The sequence below is a fragment of the Pelobates fuscus genome, chromosome 3 (genome assembly GCF_036172605.1).
Source record: "Pelobates fuscus isolate aPelFus1 chromosome 3, aPelFus1.pri, whole genome shotgun sequence".
Classification (NCBI taxonomy): Eukaryota; Metazoa; Chordata; class Amphibia; order Anura; family Pelobatidae; genus Pelobates; species Pelobates fuscus.
The window spans coordinates 224,946,761-224,968,401 of record NC_086319.1 but is presented as its reverse complement, the minus strand read 5'-3'; the positions used below and the strand labels follow the sequence as shown (position 1 = coordinate 224,968,401).

Below are 21,641 nucleotides of genomic sequence, written 5' to 3'. Positions count from 1 at the left end.
GAATGCCGCCCTATGAAGTATGTGCGCATGTGTGGCGAAGCCGTGCATGCGCACAAGGGAGCAATGACTCTTCCAAATGGAAGCATCTGATTGCTCCCTGCTCGCGCCCCCCTATTTAGTCATTTTGGCAAAATAAGGGGCGCGGCTTCACGAGGCTCCCGGCGCTGAAACCAGGTGAGTAAAATACTCTGCCTGGAGAGTCCCTTTAACCCTTTGGATGAATGATTCAGCAGAACACTTTCAAAGCATCCTTCCTGTATCCTTCCCCTCCTACCACCAGTTGCTAATCTTCCTGTGTCTAGGAAGGAAGTGAATACCCATGAAAGTGGAACGGAGAGCTTAATTTCAATATAGACCTAGATATACCTTCCTCTATTTCAGATGCACATCAAAAACTGATGAATAGAGAACTGCACTGTATAACATACAGATATCTCTAACACCACTTTAACCCCTTAAGGACCAAACTTCTGGAATAAAAGGGAATCATGACATATCATGTGTCCTTAAGGGGTTAAAAAGATCACTATAGTGTCAGGAAAACAAACTAATTTTCCTGACACTATAGCATCCTTAGGACCCCCTCACCCTCAGGGCCCCCCTCCCATGGTTCTGAAGGGGTTAAAACCCTTCAGTTACTTACATTAATCCAGCGCCGTGCTCCCTCGGCGCTTGAGACCTCTCCTCCCCCGCCAACGGCAGTCCCGAGTGTAGCAGAAAGCGCATGCGCGGCAAGAGCCGCGCGTGCATTCAGACAGACAGTCTATAGGAAAGCATTTCTCAGTGCCTTCCTATAGACATTCTGAATTTCGCATCCAGTGTTGCAGATGCGCCTCTAGCAGCTGTCAGGAAGGCAGCCACTACAGGTTGGATTAACCCTGCAATGTAAACATAGCAGTTTCTCTGAAATTGCTATGTTTACATCTGAAGGGTTAAAACCTGGGTGACCTGGCACCCAGACCAGTTCATTGAGCTGAGGTGGTCTGGGTGACTTTAGTGTACCTTTAACAGTAATCCCACTTATTGCTGTAGTTTCTCTGACTGGTTAGAATGGATTAGTCCTATATCAACTATGCATATATAACTTCATACAGATTATTTAAAGAGACACTTCAAGCTAGATTACACTCAATTGTTTAGTGAATTATACAGATAATAAAGTAGAAAAACAAACAAGAATAACGAATTATAACAGAAATTGATGAATAAAAGTAAAATATTCATCAGTGAGGTTCCTGTGTTGAATGTGACAGCTTATTGCATACATTTTAAATTCCAGGCTTTCACCAGTCTATAAAGCTGCTGAAAGCTTTCGGACAATATCACACTGCCCCTGCTTCCCACCAATTTAATACACTGCTTCACCTCCCTCCCCAATTTAATACACCCCCCCCCCCCCTAACACAGTGCCCCACCTCCCTCCCCCAATTTAATACACTGCCTCCTCCAATCCCCACTCCCCCTACCTTAACCCCTTAAGGACCAAACCTCTGGAATAAAAGGGAATCATGACATGTCACACATGTCATGTGTCCTTAAGAGGTTAAGCTGTCTTCCAGTCCATCCCTGCATTATCTTCTCTGCTCAAGTATGCCACACGCAGCCAGCCACTCTGCAAAGTGTAGTTCTGTTGCATAGCCACCGGATATGACTTTATACGCTGTATGCGGATATCGGCAGGCAGCGTAGAAGAATGTTTTGCACAGGAGCACACGATCAGCCGCGACCCGCGGGAGGGTCACAGCCAAAAGCGACCCCAGGGCAGGCAGCCTACCGGTAGGCCAGTCTGGCACTGGGCACCAAAGATACTCATTGTGGGCTGCATGTTTGTTCTACATCATACTCTTTAAAATACAATGTTTGGTTTTTAAACTTTATGTGAGCAACAAAATTAGTCTGTATCAAACCAACTATGAATAACAATACACATAACACTAAGCTGGTAGATATAATAACATCAACATGTGATTCAACAATTATGTAACCGAGAAATGAAAACATCAATGATTAATACATTTAAAGGAAAAGTCTAGGCATCATAACTATTACATGCAGAGGCCTTTACACTGTGGGTACTGACAGCTGGTTCTTAGTCATACTGTGAGTGTTATGACCAAAAACCGGATGTCATTAAAGCACATGCGGCCAGGGCCTCTGCTCCTCTATGGCTAATGTAGAAATGGACCTTAGTAATATCAATTTCATCCACAATTTATAGATATTAATTGACTCAGCTAAACGGTCAAACAATGTGACCAAGAATCAAAGGACACCTGCAGCCTAGTGGCATCTTAATCACTGCATTGCATGTAGTGGGTATGATGCATAGACTGCCCTTTTAAGTTGAGTCAATAGAAAACGTATTAGACATATTACACATGATTAACTTTTTAGGACATTGTATGGAAACACAGGTTGTTTATTATTTGGCTAACATTTGAAAGAATCTGAAATATGGTATATCAGAGTGAGTGACAATTATCCATATATGTTGTGATGTTTAATGGGAAAGGGGAGGGAGAAAAAAAAAACTAAACCAACTTAACCCCTTAACCCCTTAAGGACCAAACTTCTGGAATAAAAGGGAATCATGACATGTCACACATGTCATGTGTCCTTAAGGGGTTAAAGGGATCCTATAGTGCCAGGAAAACAAACCCGTTTTTCTGGCACTATATGGTTAATAGGCCCCTTCCTCGTGGAATCTGCCTCTAGTGGCTGTCAGGGGGACAGCCACTAGAGGCTCGATTAATCCTGCATTGTAAACATAGCAGTTTCTCTGAAAATGCTATTTTTTCAGCTTCAGGGTTAAAACTAGAGGGACCTGGCACTCAGACCACTTCATTGAGCTGAAGTGGTCAGGGTGCCTATAGTGGTCCTTTAAAGGCAGAGACAACTGTACAAAACAAAAGCTAGAATTTCAGCTATGCCTGTTTAACCATAATTTACTTACTTTTTACATATGATTATGTTCAGAAGAAACACGACTTATTTCACATCAAATAAATATTTATATATGAAACAATTTAATATAAATAACATCTAAACAAGTGAGATAGTTATTTTCCAAGTTCTGTCCCCTTCAGTCACTTACCTGAGACCCCCGCCGAGGACCCTCGGCGGTGGTTTCAGGTCGCCGCCGCTCCTCCTCCCCTTCCTTACGTCAGCCAGTGGGCGAGAGTGATCCCACCCGCCGGCTGAGGAGACCTAATGTGCATGCGTGGCAATGCCGCACATGCGCATTAGAGCTCTCAATAGGAAAGCATTGAAAATGCTTTTCAATGCTTTCCTAAGGGGAATTGAGCGACGCTGGAGGTCCTCACACAGCGTGAGGCCGTCCAGCGACGCTCTAGCACAGAAAACCTGTGCTATAGACACGGAAGTGCCCTCTAGTGGCTGTCAAGTTGACAGCCACTAGAGGAGGAGTTAACCCTGCAAGGTAATTATTGCAGTTTATAAAAAACTGCAATAATTACACTTGCAGGGTTAAGGGTAGTGGGAGTTGGCACCCAGACCACTCCAATGGGCAGAAGTAGTCTGGGTGCCTGGAGTGTCCCTTTAAGAATCACTGACCCTGCCAAAATTGTGTGTTCATATTTGTTTTTAACACTTTCATTGATGATATAGTCATACATTTTACGGTTTAAAAATACTCATGACTGTGTGCAGCCAAGTCTCTTGAGTACAATACTACCCCCATGTACAGTTTTAATTGTGTTTTGCAAAGTTACAGGGTTAAATATAGGCCTTGCAAATTACATTATCTGGAGTTTCTGCCTAGGTTGTCAGGCAGGTACCCAACATTATAATTAAAATAAAAATTACATAATTATGTAAAAATAAAACAAATCTACAAGTAGAATTAAAATACATACATTTAAAAATACACTAATAATGAAATATATATATCGCTCTATCAAAATGCACTTGCATATATATGTATTTTGATTTTATAAATCCTAAATTGTGTTCCAAGTAGTTGTATACTGCAAACACATTAAAAGGAATCCATGTTTAAAATGGAATAAGGCAAAAATGTGATTCTTTGTTAAACTAATTTGCATATGCCCACCCAGAATCCTTTGCGGTTGTAACATCACTGCAGATTCAGGATTTCTGTGGAAAAGCAAGTCTTATGGCTTGACTGGTGTGCATATTTTTGTTTAACATTGTATTAACTATCCACAGACTTCAGGTGGAAGGAGTTTTCAATTTGGATTTTGCTAGAATATATATATACCGTATATACTCGAGTATAAGCCGACCCGAATATAAGCCGAGGCCCATAATTTTACCCCAAAAAACTGGGAAAACTTATTGACTCGAGTATAAGACTAGGGTGGAAAATGCAGCAGCTACTGGTAAATTTCTAAACAAAATTAGATCCTAAAAAAATTATATTAATTTAATATTTATTTACAGTGTGTGTATATAATGAATGCAGTGTGTGTGTGTATGAATGCAGTGTGTATATGAATGCTGTGTATGTATGCAGTGTGTGTATGAATGCAGTGTGTATATAATGAATGGAGTGCAGTGCGTGTATATGAGTGTTGTGTGTGTATATGAGTGCAGTGTGTATGCAGTGTGTATATAATGAATGCAGTGCGTGTATATGAGTGCAGTGTGTGAGTGCAGTGTGTGAGTGCAGTGTGTGAGTGCAGTGTGTATGTGTGAGTGCAGTGTGTATGTGTGAGTGCAGTGTGTATGTGTGAGTGCAGTGTGTATGTATGAGTGCAGTGTGTATGTATGAGTGCAGTGTGTATGTATGAGTGCAGTGTGTGTATAATGAATGGAGTGCAGTGTGTGTATATGAGTGCAGTGTGTATATAATGAATGCAGTGCAGTGTGTGTATGAGTGCAGTGTGAATGCAGTGTGTGTATGTATGAATGCAGTGTGTATATGCAGTGTGTGTATATAATGAATGCAGTGCAGTGTGTGTATGAGTGCAGTGTGAATGCAGTGTGTATGCAGTGTGTGTATGAATGCAGTGTGTATGCAGTGTGTGTATGAATGCAGTGTGTATATAATGAATGCAGTGCAGTGTGTGTATGAGTGTGTGTATGAATGCAGTGTGTATATAATGAATGCAGTGCAGTGTGTGTATGAGTGTGTGTATGAATGCAGTGTGTGTGTGTGTGTGAGTGCAGAGCATTGGTGGGGGTGGGCATTTTATTAATTATTATTATTGTAATATATATATTTTTGTAATGTTATTATTTGTTTTATTATTATTATTATTTTTTATTTATTATTTTTTTAATTTATTTTTTCGTCCCCCCTCCCTGCTTGTTAGCTGGCCAGGGAGGGGGGCTCTCACTCCCTGGTGGTCCAGTGGATGGGCTGTCAGGAAGCTGTAACTTACCTTCACCGCAGCTCCTGTCAGCTCCCTTCTCTCTCCTCCGTTCGTGCAGCTCCCAGGTCAGCTTCCTCTGCAACTCTCGCGGCCGCGCGGAGCGTTGCCACGGTAACCCGTGGCAACGCTCTGACCCCGCGGCTCTCGCGAGAGTTGCAGAGGAAGCTGACCTGGGAGCTGCACGGACGGAGGAGAGAGAAGGGAGCTGACAGGAGCTGCGGTGAAGGTAAGTTACAGCTTCCTGACAGCCCCGGTCCTTGTCTGTATTATGGCAATGAAAATTGCCATAATACAGACAACTGACTCGAGTATAAGACGAGTGAGTGTTTTTCAGCACAAAAAATGTGCTGAAAAACTCGTCTTATACTCGAGTATATACGGTATATATATCTCAAAATGCACTTACATATATATGTATTTTGATTTTATTATATATATATATAATCCCCATTGAAAATCAGGTTTATGTCAAAATGTACAGACTTTCAGCTATTTACAATGAACTAAACAAAAGCTTTTTAAATCGCTCAACAATGTTTCAAATTTTTCACCAAATTCAACTAAAAGTGCAACTTATAATGACTTCTCCAGTCTCAAAATGATTCAACCCCATTAACAGAATCCATCAACAGCACAAATATGCAAAACAGGTGTTGTCTCAAGCACACCTGATGCAATTAATCAAGTGCTTTTTTTAGTTGCATCAGGTGTGCTTGAGCTGGAACAATTGAAATACCTGTCACGTATTCATCTGCACATAAAAATGTGGTTAATGGCATTTACTGTCCTGACAGGAAACGTTTTGCCGAGCAACATTACCGTCCTGACAGGAAAACTTGTGCCGAGCAGCAATCATGCACATGAAAACCTGGTAATTGCCTTTAGGGTCAAAGGCCGGTTACAGCCAATCAAATCCACAGGAGGGGTATTTAAACCCTGTCGTGGTTTCATGCCTATGGTTATCCGAGAGTGCGTTCCTGATTTTGATTTTCTGGTATTTGACTTTGGCTTTCTTTTGACTTCCCTGACATCTGGTATCCTTGACGTTTGGCTTTCCCCTCATCTTTGTGTCTGATTCTTGTCCCTGACCTCGGCAAGTATTTGGACTATTCTTGGAGATGTTAAGTCCGGCCATTCTAAGGTCCGGTTATACGTTATCCTTAGTCCTAGGTGTGACATAGTGCTGCGTGCTGGATCAACTTGTACACCTGACAATACCTGACCTGGCTAGGGGTGTGTTGAGTGTCACGTTTGACTGCATGTTAGAAATATGGCCGAGTCAAAATAATTGTCCACAAAGTTAAGAGAAGAGATCATCGTCCTTAACTAACAAGGAACAGACAGTTGGAATGTTCTTAGAGATACAGTTGGAAGCATAGTTTGTAAGTTCTAAGTTTAAGGAACAGTGGTTACACTACCAGAACGGAGCAGAAAAAGGAAACTATCAATGGCTGCAACCAGGTTTCTGAGAAGGCAGGTAGTGAAAAACCACTGAGTGACTTCAAAAGACCTACAGCAAGACATGTACTTAACGCTGGTTTCCATATCAGTATTCCACTACACCCCCAAGATGTACACCACTACTGACCCAAAAGCACAATAAAAGTCTGCATCAATATGCTCAAAATCATATAAATAAGTGACAGACGTTTTAGGATTCCTTTCTGTGGGGTGCAATGAAACAAAACTGAAACTTTTCGGCCAAAAGGATCAACAGTATGTCTGAAGCCTAGCAAATAACTAGCTTTCTCAATTCAGATTTGGAAGAAGAGTGTCTGGAAGTGTCACTATCCCATTCATTTCCAAAAATGATCTTTGAGAAGGCTAACTTGCAAAACTAAAGAATTCTACAATTAAGCAAGATTAATTCTATACCATAGCTTGAGGTTTACAGTTTATTTTTTTGTGGAAATTGCAGTTATTAACATTAAAATATGATGTTAATGACATTAAAGGATGTCATACCCATTATGCGCATTAGGTCTCCTCGGCCGGTGGGCGGGATCAGTCTCGCCCGCCAGCCGACGGAATCAGAAGGAGGAGCGGCACGGAGGAGGAGGCAGAGACGAGGGACATCGCCGCTGCCTCAGGTAAGTGACTGAAGGGGTTTTTACCCCTTCAGTAACCGGGGATTGGGGGGTGAGAGGGAGAGGGTACCTCCAGTGCCAGGAAAACAGATTGTTTTCCTGGCACTGGAGTTTCCCTTTAATTATGGTAAGGTTGTTGTGGTGACTTAAGTGCTCCTTTAACCCCTTAACGCCGTTACGGCGTTCCATGCCGTCCCGCATTAAATGGGCTTTAAAGCCGTTGCGACGGCATGGAACGCTGTAACGGCTTTGAGCCCCTGGAGGAGAGGTGTACTCACCTCCGCCGCGATCCTCTTCTGGGGGGCTGCCTGACAGCCCAGGCAGCCCCCCTCCGGCAAATGAGGCCCCCGGAGGCCATGTGATCGCTCTCAAAGAACGATCACATGGCCCCCTATAGCTGGCTATGTATCTGCCAGCAGGGGGGCTGTCTGAAATGTCAGACAGTCCCCCTGCTGGTGGGAAGTAACAAAAAAAAAAAACTTAAAATATTTATATATATATATATATATATATACACACATATACACATATATATATATATATACATATTATATATATGTAACGTCATACAAAGTGTATTTTAATATTAATATTAGTATATATATTAATATTAAAATACACTTAGAATGAAGTTACATATATAGATAATATGTATGTATATTATATATATAATAGATTTATATATAGATTATATATAATTACGTATAATTAAAATAATAAAATAAATAAAATATTGAAACAAAATTTAATATAAATTATATATGCATATGTAATTTCATTCTAACTGTATTTTGTTATTAATATATATATATATCGGTAACAAAATACACTTAGAATTACATTCTATATATATCTATAAAATACAAATAACCGCATATATAGATATAGATATAGATAGAGAGAGATAAATACATATAATTACATTAGTATACACGTAGAATTTAAATACCTATAAATGCATATATATTAAAATTCTACGTGTATATTTAAATAATCTTTTAACATAATTATGTGATTTGATTAATTAAAATTTGATTGACATGCCTGACAACACAGGGAGAAAGTGCAGAGAATTTAATTCGCAAGCACTATATTTGACCCTGTAACTCTCTCAGACACCATAAAACCTGTACATAGGGGGTACTGTTTTACTCGGGAGACTTCGCTGAACTCAAATATTAGTGTTTCAAACTGGTAAATTGTATTATAAATTATTTATTTTAAGTAAAAGTGACGTTTTTCGCATTTTTTTTTACAAACGAACGGCACTTTTATGGTCTATATTATTGTTGTAATATTTATTTTACCATTTTAAAACACTAATATTTGTGTTTAGTGAAGTCTCCCGAGAAAAACAGTACCCCCCCATGTACAGGTTTTATGGTGTTTTGGAAAGTTAGAGAGTCACATATAAGGCTTGCATTTCATTTTTTTGACATTGAAATTTGCCAGATTGGTTATGTTGCCTTTGAGAGTGTATGGTAGAGTGTATGGCGTCTATAGTGTTTCTTAAGAAACACTATAGACGCCAGAACCACTAAATGCTGATTGGCACATTGTTTTGCTGCGCATGTGCAATATCCTCTTCAACCTATTGTTCCTGTAAGTTTTTTTGTGAGTGTCCTATTTATAGTTCCCCCCTCTTATAATATTGTAAAGCACTACGGAATCTGTTAGCGCTATATAAATGGCGATCATAATTATAACAATAATGATAATGTCACCCATGGAAGAAGGGGCAGCTGCAGGGAGACCAGTGCAGTGATAGAAAAAAGTGCATTTATAACCTTTTAACTTCACTCTGCGTGAGGGTCAGAACCTAAACTGCTACTCCAGCACTATAGTGTTAGAAATATAGGTTTGTAATCATAACACTATAGTGTCCCTTTTAGGTTAAAGGTAAATTTAGGGTAGGTATATGGTTAGTGTAAGTATAGGGCAAGGGGGTATGACCGTTATAGCATTAAAAGGGTAGGTGGGGGGTATAACATTAGCTACCAAAAACTTTGTTTAGCTCCTAGACGTATTAGGCATTTAATATTCTGGACTGATTTATGAAGCTATTTTTGGTTATTTTTTACTTTGTTGTATTGCATGTGTAAAACATTATTTTAAGTGGAAATGTGTAAATATGCATTTTACCCTCATAGTTACCATATTATTCACATAGGTAAACAAATAGGATATTAAAAGAAAGCCCTTCCTGTCCTTTAAAAAAACAATATATAAAATATAAAGGAGCTCTTACAGAGCAACCCTTCGATTATGGTGGAACAAACAGCACAATGTTTTGGTTTTGACTTGATTCAGAACTTGAACTTACCTTTGTCCTTTAGTTATTAAAAGGGACACCGTAGGCACTGTATCTGCCTCATCTCATTAAACTGGTTATAGTGTCTGGAGTCCCCTGGTACCATCATTTCGTTCAGCATTAAACAGTTTTTAATGTTTTAATGCTAAACAAGAGTCCCGGGCAGTCAATCCCCTCTGTGCTGCTTTGGCTAATAAGGAAGTATAAGCCTGAGCAGTAATGAGCAGCTGTGATTGGCTGAGGATGTCAGCTGACTGCTTTTAGCCTGTCAGAGCTCCAACTGACGGTATGAATGGGTATGACAACAAGGAAGTGTGTAATCTTTGCCTTAGCTACAGATACAGAAGGGGCCGGACTGTGGGTGGCCAGGGACTCTTATTTTGTGGCATACTGCAAGAACATGGAGCACTGCATGGACGGACAGTGCCAGGGCACTATAACCAATTCAAAGAGATGAAGTGTATTATAGTGACTACAATGTCCCTTTAACCCCTTAAGGATGGCGGGCGTGCTATGCTGTCCTTAGGGAACCAGCTCTAAACGCCGGCGGGCGGCATAGCACGTCCCCGCCGTCCAGGGTACTTACCGGCGATTGCGGTATGGGTACTTACCTGGGAGCCCAGGGAGTCCCCCTCCGTCGGTTTCGGCCCCCCTGGGCCATGTGATTGCGAGGTCCTTGCGAGGACCTCACGATCACATGGATGGCATAGCCGTCTGTAGCAATACCAGCAAGGGGAGTGCCTGTAATGACAGGTACTCCCCTTGCTGTCTGTAAATAGTCAAAATAAAAGTTAAAAGTGTAAAATTTAATTTTATTTATATATATATATATACATACACACACACATACACTGTCCAAGTGTATTTGAATATGAATATATATATATATATCAAAGTACACGTAGAATAAAATTGATTATATAGATATATATATTTTTTATTATAGATTTAGATAAAATATTACGGTAAATAAATATGTAAGTACGTAAAAATATATATGACTTTGTGTATATATATATATATATATATACACACAAAGTCATATATATTTTTACGTACTTACATATTTATTTAATTTATCTAAATCTATAATAAAAATTATATATATGTGTAATTTTGTTCTAACTGTATTTTAAAATTAATATATATATCTCAAAATACACACCTATATACTTAAGTATATACGTATATATCACATATATATATATATATATATATATATATATATATTTATGTAATAATTTTACATAATTAGGTCATTTTATTAATTACAATTTGCTGGACCTGCCTGACAACCCAGGCCAAAAGTCCAGGGAATCTAATTTGCTAGCACTATATTTAACCCTGTAACTTTTTCAAGACACCATAAAACCTGTACATGGGGGTACTGTTTTACTCGGAAGACTTCGCTGAACACAAATATTAGTGTTTCAAAACAGTAAAATGTATTACAACTATAATATTGTCAGTGAAAGTGATTTTTTTTGCATTTTTCACACACAAATGGCACTTACACGGACGATATAATTGTTGTGATTCGTTTTACTGTTTTGAAACACTAATATTTGTATTCAGCAAGGTCTACTTAGTATTACAGTACCACTCATGCACAGGTTTATGGTGTTTTCAAAAGTTATAAGAGTCAATATAACGCTTGCGTTTTGCGTTTCAACCCAAGGTATTGCAAATGGGGTATGTCCAGTCTTTTTTAGTAGCCACTTAGTCACAAACACTGGCCAAAATTGGCATTCAAATTGTTTTTTTGCATTTTTCACACAAAAACAAATATGAACGCTAACTTTGGCCAGTGTTTGTGACCAAGTGGTTACTAAAAAAGACTGGACATACCCCATTTGCAATACCTTGGGTTGTCTACTTTTGCAAATGCTATGCCATCATGGGGGTAATTTTCATTCCTGGACTACCATACGGTCTCAAAGGCAATTTCAATGTGAAAAAAAATGAAAAATGTAACATGCTATATTTGACCCTGTAACTTCCCAAAACACCATAAAACCAGTACATAGGGGTACTGTTTTACATGTGATACATCGCTGAATACAATGATGTATGTTTTATTGCAGTAAAAGCAAACAGTATTATGACATTCACAGTTAGAATGTCACGTAGAACAAATTATTTTTTACAAAAAATATTTTTCCATTTTTTTAAATATTTTATTCATATTAAATTATGTTTTATACCTAAATATTTGATGGTAAATGAAAGCCCTGTTTCCCTGAATAAAATTATATATAATAAGTGTGGGTGCACATAATATGAAAGAGGCGAATTACGCCTGAACAGACATATAGCGCAAATTCAAGTTTTTGTTTACGTTTTGTTTTGATCACAACATGTACATTTGGCTCAGTCCTTAAGGGGTTAAGGACGAAATGTTGTTTTGTATTGCAAAGAGACAAAAAAAAAATGTAAACATGAGCATACAGGTTGTTGGGAGGCAATGCATTCATGCTTAGCTCTGTTAACTGTATTTTGTTTCTCTCTCTCTCAGGATGCATCAGAAAATACATACTAATAAGAGCATGTTCTGTACAACTATTCACAAATGGCAAAATCACTGACTGCTGACTTGCTACAACAACCTAAGTTTCAAACTGTGTCTGCAGATTTCCAATATCTCAACATACAGAAAGAGCTTATGGGAGAAAAAAGCAAGGACATAATTCTGTGTCCCAAACAATTAAACATTGTCAGTTAAATGACACCAACTGAGGAAAGGTTAAACAGATCCAGAGCAATAACAGCTTTTTGCAAATATTGACAAGAGGAAACAATAAAAGGGCAAACAAAAAGAGTGTGAAACACGCCGGTACATGATGTGGCTGTGTTTACTCTGACATCTCCTCTATGTATGTGAGAGCAGTCTGTGGTTATCCGTCAGGCTGAGTCTTTAATTATATGGCTGCATGACATAAAGGATGGGGAGGACCAGCTACAACCGAAACCCAGGAAAATACTTAACCCTCTTACTGCCAGAAGGAGGGGCACTGACAAATTACATTGCACCCACAGAGCCAGGGGCATTATATAATGTCACAACTAGCATGCAGGGAGCCCAGCAACAGGAGGAGTGTAAGGGACAGTGACAATAATAGGAGACAGACAGGTAGACAGCAATGGGTGACAGGCAGACAGCAATGGCAGACAGACCGCAATGGGTGACAAAGACAGACAGTAATGTGTGACAGTCAGGGACAGTAATGTAATGTGTGACAGACAGTAATGTAATACAGACAAAGACAGTAATGTGTGACAGTCAGGGACAGTAATGGGTGCCCGCTGTCCCCCCAGGGGCCGGCCATGTCTTTGTTGTGAGTCTCCCGGTCACCGTGCTTCTCGCACACCTGGTGCTATATCCCCATTTGTCACTATCACCCTCATTCTCCATGCCAACACACCGTAAAAGCCCCTCAGCAGCGCCCGTTACCTGCTGCCCGGAGCCGCAGTCTCCCCCGCGGGGACCGGACGGTGATGGTTTGAATTTCACCGGAACATGAACTCAGCTTGCTCACAGCGCGCGCACGCGCCACCCCCCCTACTGGAAAACAAACGCGCGTGCCCAACGGACAGCTGTGCACTAGTGCGCGCCGCAACAATTCCAACAATGACATCACAGAGACCTCCACCAATCAATATAGAGCTTGGGTTTAACTCCTCCCCCTCCGCCCCCATTTTTTTTTTTTACTTTTTAAAATTTATTTTTTTCAGGTTGGGTTAGGTTGGGGGGATTTTTCTTCTAGCCTGAACTAACCTAACTGGAAGCTTGCGTGACCAAAGCCTAGCGCTACATTACTTGCCAGGAACCAATATGGCGGCAGCATGTAGCGAGCTCCCGAACATTCTACTACGGTCAGTTACTAACGGGAAAACGAAGTTTCTACGCACCTCTTTACAGAAGTGCTTAGTGAACCCTACATGATAGTTGATATCACTTGCCATTTCTTATTTCTACCATTTCAAAGACGGTGTTTAATGCTCTGTGCCCACATAGTGTATGGTCTCTGTTTTACATTACGTCATGGGTCACGTGAGGTTAGGAGGCGTATGTGCCGCGCTGATTGGAGGAGATGAGGAGATGGACAGAGCGGGTGGCCAATAGTGACAGGACGGACCCGGAAGTGTGCGGTGCTGCTGTCTGATAGACGCTCCATGGACGGACTGTCCGCAGTAGGTCTCAGCGGGTTCGGCCGAGGCGCTGCTGGGCGGCTATGGATCCCCGGATGGTGTCCTAGATCACCAATCACTCCCAGGGTATGTGGCTGCAATCTCCGAGCACGGCTGGCACAGACACCATGGCTTCTACTGCTGGTGGGCAGTGCATGAAAAGTGCTTCCCAACAATATGCAGCATTCATGTGCTGCCACGGGGGGAATCAGGGAATGAACTAATGAATATCACAACTACCGCAGCTTACTGTAATGGCATGGTGCAGCCGCTCTCTTGGTTTTTTATGAATTGTTTATAAAGCAGGGGGCTCAGAAAGTGACAGCTTCTTGCATCTATCGAAAGCAGTAAACGCTATGGGATATATGACTAGGCTGAATAATGCAGTGGATGCAAGGCGCTTCTCCTACATGTCTGAGATAATCCATCTTGATCATTTTTGCAAATCCAATGCTTTCACCACAGAAAAGCTTTGGGAGGCTATTGTGCGTGCGCACCAAAATGGAACGCTGCGCCAATCCGCATCTCTTCATAGAGATACATTGAATCAAGACATTGCCATGGGGAACGTTCAGCATTTCCATGCATTATTATTATGATGATATTCATAGAGCGCCGTCAAATTCCGCAGCGCTTTACAATGAGTGGACGAACAGACATGTAGTTGTAACCAGACAAGTTGGACACACAGGAACAGAGGGGTTGAGGGCCCTGCTCAATGAGCTTACATGCTAGAGGCATTGATACAGGAAACACATCTAGTGGCTGTCTAAGTGACTGCCACTAGAGGTGTTACTAGTCACAAATGTATACTCTGCCTTTCCTCTGAAAAGTCAGCGTTTACATAGAAAAATCTGCAGAGACAGGCTATAGACACTAGAACCACTACATCACTATAGCGTCCCTTTAAATATGCAACATGTGATCACTGCTTGCGCAGAGAGATTGTAAACACTGGGATACAGCAGGATATGGTAACACCCAATAACTGCCGCTCTTGGTGCATTACAAAATTGCTATTGAATGAAATTCTGAGTGTTGCGGAAGTGGAATTTCTCATTATGAAGATTCAGAAGATGTAAGGCCATTTCAGGGCTTTTTAATTTGTGGTTTTGTTTTGTGTCAAACCATTTGGCTTAACCCCTTAAGGACACATGACATGTGTGACATGTCATGATTCCCTTTTATTCCAGAAGTTTGGTCCTTAAGGGGTTAAAGGACCACTCTAGGCACCCAGACCACTTCAGCTTAATGAAGTGGTCTGGGTGCCAGGTCCCTCTAGGATTAACCCTTTTTTTTAATAAACATAGCAGTTTCAGAGAAACTGCTATGTTTATAATGGGGTTAATCCAGCCTCCAAATCCTCTAGTGGCTGTCTCACTGACAGCCGCTAGAGGCGCTTGCGTGATTCTCACTGTGAAAATCACAGTGAGAGCACGCAAGCGTCCATAGGAAAGCATTGTAAATGCTTTCCTATGAGACCGGCTGAATGCGCGCGCAGCTCTTGCCGCGCATTCAGCCGAAAGGGAGGATCGGAGGCGGAGAGGAGGAGGAGAGCTCCCCGCCCTGCGCTAGAATAAAGGTAAGTTTTAACCCTTTACTCTCCCCAGAGCCCGGCGGGAGGGGGACCCTGAGAGTGGGGGCACCCTCAGGGCACTATAGTGCCAGGAAAACAAGTGTCTTCCTGGCACTATAGTGGTCCTTTAAAGCAACACTCCAAATACCAAAACCCCCACAGACTGCTGTGGTTGTTATTGTGCCAGGAGTGTCTCTTTCACCCTCCCAAAGTAATGTATCATTTCAGATAGGAACGGTTTGACAACTTATATGGGTCCAATTAGGTGTCAATGACTAGAGCCCTGTTGATCTCTTGAGCCGGGGTGGAGGTGCGATGACTTAGGCGCACGTAGACAGCGTCCTTGTGGTGTGCGGCTGGGAAACGCTTGAGTCGAGGAGAAGGGGTAGCTCTTGCCCAGGGCTGGAGGAGGGGAAAAGACAGTATTTCAAGTGAGAAGTCCTGTCTGAATGCAGCTGTGCCCTAGGGAGCAAAACGATAAGCAGCCCAGGAATACAAAAAAGAACGCTGAGCACCTCATGATGCGTGCATAAGGTACACTGGAGATATACTGAAGCCAGTCTAAAGCTAAGTGTATAGTTGATGTAATAGAAATAATGGCAAAAGGGACAGAGGTAAATCTCCTAAACAATAGTCTCTGTCCCTCCCTGTTTGTTGAAGCTTTGGCTATTTTTATTTTGCTTTATGCCTGTCCTTGCAAGTATCTCATATATGATATAATATGAGGCTTTAGCTGGTTAATAACGGTTGGGGGGAGGGGGCAAATTTACTGAATAGAGATCTTCTGTGTTTTTTCCTGTTGGGTATTACTTAGTCCTTTTGTATTTATTTGTATTTATTTTTCCTCTCCTGTTACCTCCCATAGTGTTATTCCTCCTACAACTATTCTTATACTGGTAATATACAGGAAAGGGACTGGGACCTTAGAGATTTGAGGTAGTGAAGTGGGTTATAGTGAAAAAGGAGTAGTAGAAAAGAAAGGAGGGAAACAATAAAAGTAAGGGAGGGTGGAGGGGAGAGGTAAAGGAAACGATAACAAGAAAGGAAAGAGTGTATGAACCCATGACCACAAGAGTGGGAGAGAAGGGGGGGGGGGGGGGGGAAGAAAAGCAACAGAAACAAAAAAGCAAAACTGAATATAATGCTGACTGGAGATAGACATAGGCACCAAAGCATCAAGTGGTATGGAGCAATGTAACCAGAGGGAGACCACTAAATATCTGAAGTAACAAAGTATCAACACAAAAATAAACTAACTCCAAATAATAATAAATACCGAACTAGCCTTATAAGGCTACTCCCATGCCTAAGTAAGTGAGGAGATAAAGTTACTAAACACCTAATTCTGCAATATATATATATATATATATATATATATATATATATATATATATATATATATATATATACTTTATTAGTCCTGGCCCTTTAATGCTTAGGGTGTTCGTAAATCTCCACTTAGTACCTTAGCACCAGAAAAAGTGCCAAAGGGAGACAGGTCACTGTCTAAAAGATTGGCAGCCCTAATAATATCAGTTTGGGAATTTTTGCTTTTTTTTTTTCTGTTGCTAGAGTGCCCCCCTGGTGCATGGGATCCTTGTGGAGGTGGTGTTTATTCCCCTTTACACCCATTTTCACACAGATCCCATTTCTTTCTAATTTTTTTTCTGGAAAAAAGAGAAGAGACTGTGTTAAGACTACCCAAAAGTATTCTAAGGAACCCCTGGGTGGGGGGGGGGGGAGGGGAGAGGAAATGAGAAGAAAATATGGCCACCAAAAAGACGCAAAATGGCAAACACCTGAAGAAAGGGGGGAGAGAAAAAGAACGTTGGCTTGAAAAGTTTTTCTTCTCACCCCAACCGCCTGGGAATAACCAAATTTAGATGTGCCACACCAGATAACTAATCCAATAGAAGAAACTAGCAGTACACAAATGGAGGCATACGATAACCCAGGACAGGAAGAAAACCTATATGAACGATTACTCAGTCATCTAGACACACAATTTGAGAAAATGAGGTGGAAATGCAAGCAAATACACAGGACATCAAGAGAGACATTTCCTTTTTAACACCAAGGATCCAAAGTATTGAAGAAAAACTAGAGATGATCGAACAAGTGAGTAACTCCCACCAGGAAGAAGTCATTCTGGAAAGAAAAATAGCAGATCTGGAAAATAAAATTTTAGATCTGGAGGCCAGATCAAGGAGGAACAACCTAAGAATTAGAGGTGTGTCAGAACAAATAAAGACAACAGAATTGGAAATGTGTATGTGTGTGTGTGTGTGTGTGTGTGTGATGGGATATCAAAAGCCCTATGATGGAAAGGTGTCACAGAGTTAACAAACCAAAAGGCGTACCAGACCACCTCCCAAGATATATATTGGTTTGTTCCGCTTTTAAACTCAAGTTACAGATCCTGAGATCACTCTTTCAGAAGAGTATGAAGCTTTAAAAGACTACCAGGACCTGTCATGAAATACTAGAAAGAGTAGGAAGTCCTTTGCAGATAGTACAATAGAACTCAGATCCAGGAATATAAAATACTGGTGGGGGTTTCCCACAAAGATCTTTATACTGCACGAAGGCAAGACCTTAAGCTTTAATACAGCAGAAGACCTTAAAAGGTTGACTTTAAGTAAAGAGATATAAATAATCAATAACTGCTTTGCTAGGAAACAGGAGGGAAGAAAAAAGGGAAGAAATAAAGTAAAAAGAGAGGAAGGGGGAAGGAAAGGCATCTGCAGATTTATTTAATTATTTTTTTTATTAGTTGTGATGAATGATTTATCGATGTACACAATATAAAGAGGAAGTATATACACTAGCAGAATAAAAAATACATTTAGAAATGGCAGACAGCAGGTGATGTGAAGAAATTAGAGAGATGGGTTTTTTGGGGGGGCGGGGGAGGGAAGAGTCACAAGTTAACCCCTTCAGGACAGAGTCAATAGTGCACGTTCTGATCAAAACGTAAACAAAAACTAGAATTTGCGCTATATGTCTGTTCACCAGTAGTTCCCCTTATTCAAATTATATGCACCCACACTTATTATATATCATTTTGTTCAGGAGAAACAGGGCTTTAATTTATCATTAACTATTCATATATGGAACATAATTTTATTATGAATAAAATTAAAAAAAAAATGTGAGAAAATAAGATTTTTTTTTGATTTTTTTTAAATTTGCATTTCCGTCTGACATTTTAACTGTGAATGTCATAATACTGTTAGGTTTTACTGCAAAAAATGCACATATTTGTAATCAGCGATGTGTCACGAGTAAAACAGTACCCCCCATTAACAGGTTTTATGTTGTTTTGGAAAGTTACAGGGTCAAATATAGAACATTCCATTTTCAAATTGAAATTTTCCAGATTAGTAATGTTACCTTTGAGACGGTGTGGTAGCCAGGAATGAGAATTACCCCCATAATGGCATAGCATTTGAAAAAGTAGACAAGCCAAGGTATTGAAAGTGGGGTATGTTTAGTCTTTTTTAGTAGCCACTTAGTCACAAACTCCAAAAATATATCCAGGAACATTAAATACCAAGATCTTGATAAGGAAGTAAGATATATTATCCTGGTGTGCAAAATAAATAATAAACTTTTTACTTTAGCTAATATATATGCACCTAATAATTCTACTATAAAATTTTATAACAAAGATTATGAAGAAAATTGATCATATCAAATAGGGGGTGCTATTAAGTATGGGTGATTGCAACTGTGTAATAGACCCATTTAAAGATAGGAAGAAATATAATGGAAAAAACATCAATAAAGGAACTTCAGATTACAAAATTTGATAGCTCAATATAATCTTGGCGATATTTGGAGAACGTTTCATCCACTGGAGTTGGACTTTACATGTTATTCAAAAACATTAAATTCCTACTCTAGAATCGATCTTATTTTGGGGGATGTGGCCATGCTATACCTTGTTAAAAAGATAGTTTAAAAAAAAAAAAAAAAGGATATAACATGGTCAGACCATAACCCAACCATACTGGATTACAAAGACGCTTTTGACAAATTTTGTAAAGATTGGCGATTGAACGATAATATATAAAAACTATAATACTGAACCAATAAAAAAAAAAATTATAACTGAACTATTTTACTTGGAAAAATTAGAGGCCATCTGATGGGGATGACAGCTAGAATGAAAAAGAAATAAGGCCCCCCACTCACTTTCAGAGCTATACATAGCCCTAAATGAATATAAGAATATAAGAAACATAATAAAATAACACCTTCTACAGAAATGGCAAAGAACATCTCAGAAATAGAACAGAACATAAATTTGCAATTATCCAATAAAATAGCAAAAACTTAAAAACAATTTCCAATCTAAATGGTACCAAAAAGGCAACAAGCCAGAAGCGGTTATGACTAGTAAGTTGAAAAAGGAAAAAAATAAGTGATATCTAGAAGTAGGGATAAAGATACATACATTATGGCCCCAAAACAAATAGGCGGAGCATTTGAAAAAAGTCCTATAGAGATCTATATAACCTACCAGAGGATTTATTTGGTAGTGATGAAGAAATGTAAAAATACTTTGAAAGTATAAATATGTCCAAAATTCTGCATGACCAATTAGAAACAATAAACCAACCTATATCAGAAACGGACGTTAAAAAAGCAATAGATAAGCTTAAATAACGAACTGCCCCAGGCCCAGATGGCTTTACGAATAAATTTTATAAAATTGTGAAAGATCAATTAAAAGAAGAACTCACAAATGTTTTTAATTACATGATAATTATTGAGAGCAAATATCTATCTATAATTAAACACAGACATCAAAATATTTTCGTTGATTCTTGCGAAACGACTGAAATCTTTCATACCCGATATCATTAACAACGATCAGGTCGGTTTTATCAGTTGACAATATTTGGAAATTAATAGACATTTTGGAGTCAACAGAGACCAAAAGGATCCCACTCACACTCATATCAATAGACGCAGAGAAGGCATTTGATAGGGTACATTCAAACTATTTGGATTTACAGGTCCAATTCTAAAAGCGGTATCTGCTCTCTCTGACTCTCCACAGGCAAGTCATGGGATCTAAATTTACCTCTCAAATTTTTAACATTAACAACAGGACAATGCAGGGATGCCCCCTCTCCCCACTGTTATACGTATTATTAGAACCTGTAGCCATTGAAATAAGACAAAATAAAAAAAATTACAAGCTATAGAGATCTGTTGGGGACAGGTTAAACTAAATATCTATGCGGATGATATACTACTGATCCTTGAAGAGCCAGAGACCTCTATTTCGGAAGTGTTTAAAAGATATAAATAGGTACTCTAGTGTATCAGGTTATAAAATAAATTTAGACAAATCGGTAGTTATAGACAAGAACATGAGTAAGCGATCAGTTAATCTCCTTATAAAAATGTTTGGATTTCCAAAGGACAAAAATTGTTTGAAATATTTGGGTATAACCATTACATCAGAAGTAAAAGTTAATAGAAGCTAATTTCTTACCCTTATTAAAACAAACCAATAAAAACTTACGGGATTGGAGGGGGTTGGGATTCTCGTGGTCAGGCAGAATCCATATATTTAGGGCTTATATCTTACCAAAATTGCTCTGTTTATGGAGAATGATCCCTCTTAACTGTCACGAAATTTGGTTACGAATGTTACATGCCTCTTTTTTAAAATTTGTCTGGGATGGGAAAAAAACAAGAGTAAAAATGAGAAAAATTAGCCAGGATAAGACCAGATGAGTTGCCCAGAAATCCATAAGTGTTATCAGGCCCATAGACTGTTTCATATAATGTTATCACAGAATACATCTGCAGAAACGGAAAATTGTTATTCAATAGAGAGAGACAGCACGGGTGTAGAGAATTTATCCTCTCTATTCTGTATTTTAGATCTCAATAAAAACTTTTTTTTATAGCTGAGGCAAGATCCAAATCACATATAATTGGAGATGTAGCAAGTTGGTGGGATATATTTAGAAAAAAAGTCGGACTAAAGAATAGAATAATAGATGCACTTCCAATCTTAGTGATATGCTAGATAATATGAAGATCAACTCTTGGAAGAGCAAGGGAATAAATTAAAATCATAGATATAACAGAGGATTACA

The 21,641-nt window shown here is 39.5% G+C and overlaps 2 protein-coding genes across 6 annotated transcripts in view; one reads left to right on the top strand and one right to left on the bottom strand.

Moving 5' to 3' along the window:
* The window catches only part of PHTF2 (putative homeodomain transcription factor 2), a 206,970-nt gene that overhangs the window by 174,920 nt on the left and 10,409 nt on the right, over positions 1–21,641 (bottom strand). For 4 of the 5 annotated variants that reach the window (XM_063448163.1, XM_063448166.1, XM_063448162.1 and 1 more), the window contains exon 1: positions 13,207–13,366. The exons of the other annotated variant lie outside the window; for it this stretch is intronic. The gene's annotated coding sequence lies outside the window, so the exon portion shown is untranslated. Of the gene's footprint in view, positions 1–13,206; positions 13,367–21,641 lie in introns of those variants that run through there. 5 annotated transcript variants of the gene reach the window in all.
* Positions 13,877–21,641, top strand: part of TMEM60 (transmembrane protein 60) — a 19,839-nt gene continuing 12,074 nt past the window's right edge. The window contains exon 1 of the mRNA XM_063448168.1: positions 13,877–14,030. The gene's annotated coding sequence lies outside the window, so the exon portion shown is untranslated. The remainder of the gene's footprint in view (positions 14,031–21,641) is intronic.